Source organism: Agelaius phoeniceus, chromosome 16 (assembly GCF_051311805.1).
Source record: "Agelaius phoeniceus isolate bAgePho1 chromosome 16, bAgePho1.hap1, whole genome shotgun sequence".
Classification (NCBI taxonomy): Eukaryota; Metazoa; Chordata; class Aves; order Passeriformes; family Icteridae; genus Agelaius; species Agelaius phoeniceus.
The window spans coordinates 5,977,229-5,986,201 of record NC_135280.1 but is presented as its reverse complement, the minus strand read 5'-3'; the positions used below and the strand labels follow the sequence as shown (position 1 = coordinate 5,986,201).

The 8,973-nt window shown below is 44.1% G+C and overlaps 1 protein-coding gene across 1 annotated transcript in view; it reads right to left on the bottom strand.

Annotated features, from left to right (window-relative positions):
- Positions 1-937: 937 nt before the first annotated feature.
- The window catches only part of PDGFA (platelet derived growth factor subunit A), a 94,102-nt gene continuing 86,066 nt past the window's right edge, over positions 938-8,973 (bottom strand). Inside the window, exon 6 of the transcript XR_013184466.1 lies at positions 938-954. The gene's annotated coding sequence lies outside the window, so the exon portion shown is untranslated. The remainder of the gene's footprint in view (positions 955-8,973) is intronic.

Here is an 8,973-nt window from a genome sequence, read left to right as displayed (position 1 = left end):
GAACACTGGCTCCCACCCCTTCTGCCAAAAATAGTGATTTGTTTAGAAATGCTGAGCTCCTGCTAATAGAAACCCAAAAACCTGGTCATTTGTTTTAAAATGGCAAAAGCCAGCTCAGGACAATTTCTCACAGAAGGACAGAGCAGTTCAGATTGAAGGGACATCAGGAGGTTTCTGGTCCAGCCTCCTGCTCAGAGCAGGAAAAGCACTGAATTCAGCTCAGATTGCCCAAGGCTTTGTCCAGCCCAACACTCCAAATGCAGGCTCTCTGTGAAACTCCTGATATGGACAGGCCTTATGGTGAATCATTATCTTTTTTATTTTGTAATTCCTTTGTTAGTTGGAACCTTCCCTCCTTCAATTTATCACTGTTATCTCTCATGCTCCCCCACTAACCTCTCTCTCACTTAGGGCTGACTTTCTTGCATATATGTTAAATGATAGAAGATTTCAGTAAAGGGAGTCACTCAATATGCCTCAGTAATTCTAAGTGCATTTCAGGGAAGCAAAAATACAACCTTCAGGCAGAGGTATTGGTTATGCAGCCAATTAATTTTTAGTGGCATTATGGGGGAGTGTGGTCCCAGGAATCCAAAGAAATTCTCTGTGTTCTGCTCTATATCAAGAATATACAAACCCTTTAAATGTCTAACATTTAAAAATATATATAACTTCCAACATGCAAAAGTAGAAAATGTTCACAGGCTTTGATGCTGGCACTTCACATTGCCATGTTTGGGGGATTTTTGCCATAATAAAATCAGTTCTGCTAATCACTGTTCCCAATACAGAACTTTCTTCATTTGAGCTGCAGTTCAGAGGAAAAGAGCCCTTGGTTTGATTCCTGTCCCAAAATACCTGTGCCTGAATTCAGAGATGAACTTCACACCTTTTTGCTGAAAGGGGAGTTCAGTTCCCTCATGCTCGACCTGATGTCGCATCAGCCTTGGCAATCTGAAAAATAAAACAGTGACTTTCAACCCAAAAACCACCTGTATGTTAAATTATTTCTTCAAAAAACAAATCTGGAGCAGGTATCTGCAAGGCTAGGGAAATCAGCAGAAACCTGGCCTCTCTGCTTCTCTGGAACAGCTGGCATTCCAGGAAAGATGCCAACAGAGGACTCTGGGGTGATTTCTGCCAAGCTGAGTTTTTAATTTGAGTAGTTACACGACTGAATGCAATGTAAATCTTTACGGTTCAAAAAATGAGTAAAGAAAACTAAATTTTACCAAAATCCACAAGATTTGGACGGGGTGCTTTGGCTCCTACTTCCCCTTGCTTGAACGTGTCCAAGCCAAGCTGCAGGGCAGCAGAAGTAAATTGAAAACCGAGGTATTTTACCCTGAAGAGTATTAACAGGGACTGATAATGTTGCCACATCATTTGTGGCCAGGATAAAATCCTGGGACTCTGCTTTCCCAGGTGAGAAGTCCTGAGAAACTGGAGTGAGGGCTGTGGAAAGGGCTGGGGCCTTCCAGCTCAGCAGCCTCACTGGGTTTTTCCTTAGAACAGAGCCAGTGAAAGACATTTTGACAACAGTGAGCTGCCCAAGTTTCTCATCACCTCCGTTTCATGCTTTCCTCAGGGTCCTTTTGCTCCATGATGCTGATCACTGCCAGGGCCCAGGATGCCTTGTGCATGTTTGGGGTGTGCTCTGAGCTTTACACCTGCTTTCAGAGGTGGTGCCCACCTTTCCCTGCAGGAAGCACTGCCAGTTCCCCTCCAGAGCCAGCAAGCTCCCAGGCACAGCTATTTTAATGAGCAGGAGTCAGGCTCTCCTCCAGCCCAGGCTGTCTCCTCCAGGACTCCTCAAAGGCTCCCACTTTGCATCTGAATTGCACTGGCTTTTAATGCATCCAGCAGATTTACACCTGCTTGTGAAGGCAGCCAAGAACATTCTGAAAGTACCTGGCCTATAACTTTGGCCACTCTCTGCCCACTGTGCATTTCCCTGGTACATAGAATGAACTCATTCACTTCAGCTGTTTGGACACACACCTCTCTTTTCCAAACCTGCCTGGTCTATTAAAGCATAGATTTCAAGAACATCCCTTAGCACAGAGAGTCATTGAGAGCACAGCACCAGCACAGCACCTGACACCCAGCTGCACTGCTCCAAAACTGATTTACTGCAAGGGGATTTGTGGTAAAAGGGATTTAACATGCCTGTTCTTCCAGTATAAATGACAGTGCAAAGCTGATCTGCTTTCTGGTTTGTTTGACTCACACATTTTATGTGGCACGTGTCCCTGCAGGAATTTATTCAAACACACCAACAATTACAGAATGGAAGGAGATGTTGTGGCCTGCTTTGGTTGAGCTCAGGAGATGACAGTGCCACACATTTGACATGTGGCCTCTAGAAGTCATTTGGCTTCCAGAATGGATTTGCCCAGGTGAAAAGTGGCCTCAGCCCCCTCTCCTCTCCCCAGCAGCCCAGAACTGCCAGCACACTCAGCTAGGTCAGGAACAATCCTTGTCCCAGGGGCACAGCATTAATTAATTTGCCTGGACAATGGCATTTTGGAGATGCTGCACTCTGTCTAATTGCCAGGGACTGTAATAGGTCCCAAGTGCCTCTTATTCACTACAAGAGCAATGCTGCACAGGCAAAACCATCTCTGGGCTCTCAGGCTGCTGCATTATTACTGTGGCAAAAGCTTGTGTGATGGCAGGAGCCCTTAGAAGGCAGCAGCTGGATCAGCCCTCAGATATCAAAGGTTTGCTCTGGTTGCTGCAAAGCTTTGTGCTGCAGCACCCCTGAGTTAACCTGTGCCTTACATTAAAGGTGGCAGCAGAAATGTCAAGGCCCTAATGGTGAAAGGGAATTTTTGATAAACTCATCACCATATATCCAGAAATACTCCAGGCAGGATCCTGATCCTCAGGAAAATCTGAGGATGGAGATGTGAGGCAGATTCTTCCTGGGGCTGATCCTCCAGCTCAGCCTGCATTATCATTTCAGAAACTGTCTGAAAGAGACTGGAGAGCACACACCCCGAGCAAAACTGAAATTCAGAGGTGAGGTAAGAAAAGGGGGGATGCAGGTCAGTGTTCCTTTGAGGAGCAGGCAGAAAGGAGCAGGCACCACCTGCTGCAGCTGCTTGGAGACAAGGACTTGTCTCTCCCACCCTGTGTGCCAGTGAGTCTCAAATGGAGGCAAAAAAATCCATCTCTCAAATCTCTTGGAGCACCACTCTCACCTTTTCAGTGCTCCAGCCACCCAGCTCACACCCTGTGCACGTCTCTGTGCGGAAAGGTACAAAACACAATAACCCCCAAAGCAGCAGCACAGGGGAAACTGCAAGGGGAAACCAGCAGGGAATGTCTGCTGTAGGATGGGAAGGATGAAAATATGGGGAAAAGGAGCTGCAGTGGCACATGGAGAGCTGTGACAGTGTGGGAAATGGGGCCTAGGAAAGGCTGCTGGAGCAGCAGGGGGGTGGCAGGGTGTGCAGGGACAGGAGGTGCTTTGGGACAGGCTGCTGAGGAGCAGAGCTGGGGGGCTGTGAGACAAGGGTCAAGGCTGGAGCCACAGCAATGAAAAGTGTCACCTGAGCCCTTCTGCAGGCCCCAAGGACCAGAGCAACGCCCAGAGCAGCACCCGAGCTTGCCTGGAGGTGGTGACACCCCCTCCATCAGTCAGGCTGATTTCCCACGTACAGGCAAGCTCCCTGTGTGCTCCAAAGGGCTTTGGGGACACTGGTGACATGGTGCAGCCTGAGGGAGCTGTGCAGGTGTCCCTTCAGTCCTCACCCAAACGTGTCCCACTCCTCTGGCAAGCACCCACAGCTGCCTTAGCTGGGGACCTGCTCTGAGCTGCCCTGGGTTTCTGACATGCCTGGGCCCCAGCCCACTGTCCCCAGCCACCCAACTCACCCCACTGCTCCTGTGGAGAGCAAGCCATGGAGTTTTGAACCAAGGAAGTCCCTGGAGAGACAGAGGTGTGGGGCTGGAGTCTTAGATGCAATGTCGAGATACGAAATAAAAAAATAAAGCAAAGTCTGCAGTGCTCTCTCCATTCTTTCTGTCGTTCTCATTTCCTGTTGCTATGCCATTCCCCAGGCAAGTACAAAAGGAACAGCTTCCTCAGCCACAAAAAATGAGATTATTCAAAGAGCCCCTCTGTCTTCTCATATTTATTGTGATAGGCAGTGTTGGAAGTGTTTGACAACAACTCAATTATTCGAAATGAATAGAGGCAGGATAGGCAGGCAATTATCCACTTTACCCATGTGAGAGACACCCATATTCAAAATCCACATTCAGAGAGATTCACATTATTTCCAAACCCTTTTGCATATTTTTAATTACCAGCTTCCATTTAGCCGGATGGTTATGACTCCAATCAGTGCTCTTTGGAAGGGCTCAGCACTTGGGCTGGAGCCAGGCTTGCTTTGTCTCCTTCACATCAGCACTCTAATGTGAGCATTTTGGGCTAGATTTTGAGAAGCAGCCTCCAGAATGGTGCACATCAGTAGAAAGGCATGATTAAAAATTTTAATCAAAGTACAAGAAATGAGAAGCGTTTCCTTAAATACAGATTTCAACAAGGTGAAAAGATCGCATCCAAAAAAAACAAATTACATGGAAAATTTCTATCAGATGAGATTTTCATGAATATTTAGATTTTTTCAGAGCTTACTTTCTGATCCAATATTTTTATGTAAATGTCTTTACTTAATAATTGGAATATTTCTCTTGATATTTTGAGAAACCTGAACTTTTCTTTCTGAAGGAAATATTTCTATGGGTTTGATTTTATTTACAGAGTGGGAGCATTTCACAACTGCCGAAAATCTAGACTCTACCCCTTTGGAGTATATATATGTCATTCTGTATTATTTGCTCCCTAACATGATGGCAGCCAAAAAAAATGGTGAAATGCAGCTTAGGCCATGGGACTGTTCACTTTTAAGATTTGAAATTGGACTTTTGCATTCACTGTTGTGTGTCTTACCAGAGAATTCTGGCTATAGGAATCCATATTTTCCTGTGTGAAATTTTCCAAGCTTCACAGCATCAGGATTATTCTTAACTCTTCAGCTGCTGGAAGCATGGAACCAGATAGGATTCACACTTCTTAAATCATAGAATTAAGCATCATTAAACTATTATTTAAGTGCCCTTGTACCTTCACCCATCATTTTTAAGCTACAACTTTTCCCTGCCAGTGCCATCATTTGAATAGAGTTGTTCCTGAGGAATAACCAGGATCTGTGGTATTTTTCACAGCTTCTTTAAGTTTTTCCTGTACCCAATTCAAACTCAAAGCACTTCCAAGTGCACATCCCAGAGCAGCCAGGCCTCCAGCACACAGGCTGGCCCTGAATGCACCAACCCAGCTTCAGCTTTGCCAGCTGGGAGGACTGGGACAAAGGAGAAAAAGGATCAAGAGCAGAGGCTTCCCATGGCTGCCTCTCCAGAGTAATGTTTGAGGTCCTACACAAACTGATCAGTTCAGGGAACTCTCAGTTTCCATCCTTCTCCTCCTTTTCAATTTTATTTCACGCACCTTATCAATATTCCTCAAAAAGCTGACCATGAGCTGGACAAAGAGTTCATCATGCCTGGACCTCACCAAGGTCCCAGAATAAGGATATCTCCCACATTCTTGTAGGATCCCCCATATTTCTCATCACCACCACTTGTCCAAGGTGCAAATCCCAATTCCTGGCTCCAGAGCCTTCCTGGCTGGGCTGAGCTGCAGCCGGGATTGCTGCAGAAATTGGGAGCCTGGAGTAAAACTATGCAGGACAATGCCAGTAAAAAAAAAATAAAATAAAATAGCAGAACTGCTCCAAATTTTTCTTTTTCATTCCTACAGCAATATGTCCTTAAGGACATCTCTGCTGTCAAATGTGACATTGCCTTTTCTGTGTGGCACCACATTGTGATTTCCCTGTGTGTGCTTCAGGTTCTGCAGCACTGCAGCTCTTTAAGGTAATAGAGGCAAAGCTCCCTTGAGCCAATGAGCCTTGGATCAGCTCTTAAAAGTTTCAAGGCTGTGACTATTACTTAATTTTTATATTTTCCTTCTCTTTCTCCCAGAACATCAATAAGAAAACTTGTTCAGGAAAATCGGGGTCTGTATTTGCATATTTATGCAGTAACATTAAGGGTAAGGTTGGCTCATGTTTTACAGTGTGTTTGTTTTCATTGTGCAGATTTCATCTGCTCAGGGGGATCAGCTATTTGACCTATATTAATATTTAATAGTACAAATACTTAAAATAAAAGTCCAGGCACAGCCAAGGCTTTTGGCAACTCTGCTTTAAACAGCCACCCTTCGTTAAAATCTGGCTCTGCTTGAAAGGTTTTGATTTCTTGCAGGGATTGAAAAAAGGAGCAGTACTTTTGATGGCTGTTTCATGACTGTTGGAATATTTTCTTGCTTAATATTGTTGTACATCAAGTCTGCATTGTAAAGGACTTTTGTACAGTTCCTTATTTACTGACCAGAGGGGATCTGCAGAAAAATGAAAGAGAAAAATCTCAGCTGGAATAATAAAATCGATCATTGTATCAAAGCAATGTCTGTTTTTGCTTTGCAGTCAGGCTAGACCAGTTTTCAGCATGGGCAGTTACTGACAATGTAATAAAATGTTGCTTCTCTCTTTTTTGTTTCCCCAAACTAGTATCTTCTTAAGATTTTCAGTAAAGACTGTAAAAAAATATTATTCAACTCTGTCCTCTTCCAAAACAAGATTCTTCTGGGTTACCATAATCTCAACTTCAACCAAAAAGCAATCTTTTCTGGCATGCCTGTAGAGAAAAATTAACCTATGAAATAATTTATAATAACACCAGGAGACTCCTGATGTTATTATAAATTATTGTATAGTACAGTCCAGACTATAGATTACTTTTACATTTTTTTTTTTGCTATAAAGCAGCATAAAAGCTCACTCTGGATCAACCATCTGCTTCTCAGTAATCCAGCATATCTCAGCTTGCCTTTCCCTCCATGCACAGGGAAGAATTTCCCTGTGTCTACCTTTCATGAACAAAATGCACACTTTTGCCTCAGGCTAGGGATGTGTCGAGAAGCAGAGGAAAAAACATAAACCAAGCCTCTCAAGAAAGAAAAACAATCTTTAGAAACACATTCAGCGTAACTATATAAGAATCCTGAAAGCTGACGACATAAAGCAAGGAAAAAAGCCAAACTCAGAGCAAATGTGCAATCAGCTTGGATATGATGCAGTTAAAAAGCAGACAAAGGCTTTATCCAAACTAATGAATTGATTTAAGGCTCCACTGGGTGATATACAATGACACATTATTTATGTAACCTGTAGTTTACTGTTCACATAGTAATTTCCACCTCCCACCCTGTCAAATGGAAGAAACTTTTTCACCTTAAATCTTAGATGATGATGAGACCAAATAGCAGGAGAGGATGTATAAATGAAAGTAATTTAGTGAAGAAGGCTTGACTGACATGAAAACATAATAAAAGTTATGATAATGTTAGGGATATCAAAGTGAAAGCCAGGTGGGCAGACGAGAATAGGCAAGTTCCCAAGTCAATCTGAAAGGAGCTCTTCAGCACTGGGGAAAATCCAGCCATTTATTTTCCAGCTTATCACTCCATGGGTCAAAAACTATGTATTAAATTTGGAGCACAAAGACCTGCCTTGTCTAACAATTGTACTTATTGTAGAGACGGGCAGGGAGGAGGGGGAAGAAGATTTTCAAAAGCTCAACACATACTTTAGAGAAGATGATTTGGGGTTTTCTCTCTAAAAAGAAAACCTGTTGAATCGCCCCTCTCCTACTTTTCAGGAAGTTGTATATTTAAATGCCTTTTTCCAGTGTTTGTGATTACTTCTTGTTGGAGCAAGATTTCTAATATTTCTCAGTAGTCACAATCTCTGCTGAGGAAACAGCCTGGCTCCCTGAAAGTGTTCCCACATGGGATTGCTAGATCTGGATTGTCAGAATAACTGAAAATATGAAGCTCTGAAAATTATCTGAAGCTGTGAAAATTATCTCTGAAATTATCAGGCTGCCTACCCAGCACTTGGAGAGAGCCTAGCTTAGCCCAGCAACCCAGTCTGTCTTCAGCTGCAGAGATGCAGTTTGGATAAGGGCCTTGCTGACAGTGAGTGACTAAATTCCAGCAGATCAGTTCCCAAAATCAGGATGCTGCCAGCTTGCAGAGGAGCCAGGCTGCATGAGTGCTGGGTGCCAGGAGCAGAAGGCTGACAGGTTGGGGTCCCACTGCCAGTGCTGTTCCCTGAGGATTCCCTCACAGCCCAGCAGGAACTGAGCTCTACAGGGACCACCAGCAGCTGACACACAGTTATACATGGAAAGGTCTTGCTCTTTCTCAGATGGGCTTGGCAGATGTTTAGGTATTTTTTTTAAATAATAACAGAAAATAAGAAAACACTCCAAAAATCCTTGGGCACTTCAGTTGTTTGGAGGATTTTGCACTTCATTAACATTCCTTGCCCTTCCTGTTGGATTCATTGATTGTTCTGTCTGGTTTCTGCCCTGCAGAAAGATAAAAAAACCCAGGCTGTGAAGAGGGGTGTTTGCTTGACTCTCTCTCCATTTTAAGTCTCCATCTCCCAAGACAAAAACCAGAAAGCCCTGATGAAAATGAAATAAATAATGTCCCTGCTGAGAATTAAGTAAATAACAGTCCCAGTGATTAACTCCTCTCCTTGAAAGCACAGTCAGGTGCTCTGAGCACTGAACCAAGCCCTTCCATCTTATCCCTGCCAAGCTGGAAGCACAAAGGGGATTTATTTCATACTCAGGGAGGAAAAAATTGTTCAAGACATTGTTCTCTGGGACAGAAAGGGCATGGAGGTTTCTATTCTGAAGCTGCTATTTTTGGGAGCAGTCCAGTGAGTCAGAGGAGAGCCCCTCTGTGAACTGACACGGAGGAAATCCCTGCTCTGAGTGCTGCTTCCGAGCTGCTCCAGCTCTGAGAACAATGCAGCAAACCAGGGCTGG